We start from the raw sequence: 901 nt of genomic DNA, 5'->3' as shown, positions 1-901 counted from the left end.
ATGAAAGATGTTGTGAAAACTGAAGTTCTCAAACTACTTGATGTTGGGATTATCTACCCTATTTCTGATAGTAAGTGGGTAAGCCCAACACAAGTAGTTCCGAAAAAATCTGGCATCACAGTGATAAAAAATGAAAAAGGTGAATTGTTAACAAGTCGAGTCCCATCTAGTTGGCGGATGTGTATTGATTATAGAAAATTAAATGACGCCACTAGAAAAGATCATTTTCCATTACCATTTTTGGATCAAATTTTAGAAAGAGTAGCAGGTCATCCATACTACTGTTTTCTTGATGGATATTCAGGTTATTATCAAATTCCCATTGCACTCGAAGATCAAGATAAAACTACATTCACATGTCCTTTTGGAACATTTGCATTTAGAAGGATGCCATTTGGATTATGCAATGCCCCAGCAACATTTCAAAGATGTATGCTAAGCATTTTTTGCGACATGGTTGAAAATTGTTTGGAAATTTTCATGGATGATTTAACTGTCTTTGGGAATACATTTGATAATTGTCTTGAAAATTTGGAAAAAGTTTTAAAAAGATGCGAGGAAAAAGGTCTTATTTTAAATTGGGAAAAATGTCATTACATGATTACTTCTGGAATTGTTTTGGGACATGTCGTGTCATCTCATGGAATTGAAGTTGATAAAGCAAAAGTTGATGTCATTGCCAATTTACCCCCTCCAAAAACCATTAAAGAAATTCGCTCATTTTTGGGACATGCTGGATTTTATAGGAGGTTTATAAAGGACTTTAATTTAATCTCTAAACCCATTTGTAACCTCTTAACAAAAGACACTGCATTTGAGTGGAATCAAGAATGTCAAAATATTTTTGATAAAATCATTCGACATTTAACATCAGCTCCTATCATGCAACCTCCTGATTGGT

This window comes from Primulina huaijiensis, chromosome 8, assembly GCF_012295235.1.
Source record: "Primulina huaijiensis isolate GDHJ02 chromosome 8, ASM1229523v2, whole genome shotgun sequence".
Classification (NCBI taxonomy): domain Eukaryota; kingdom Viridiplantae; phylum Streptophyta; class Magnoliopsida; order Lamiales; family Gesneriaceae; genus Primulina; species Primulina huaijiensis.
The sequence above is the reverse complement of the archived record's forward strand: the minus strand, read 5'-3'. Positions refer to the sequence as shown.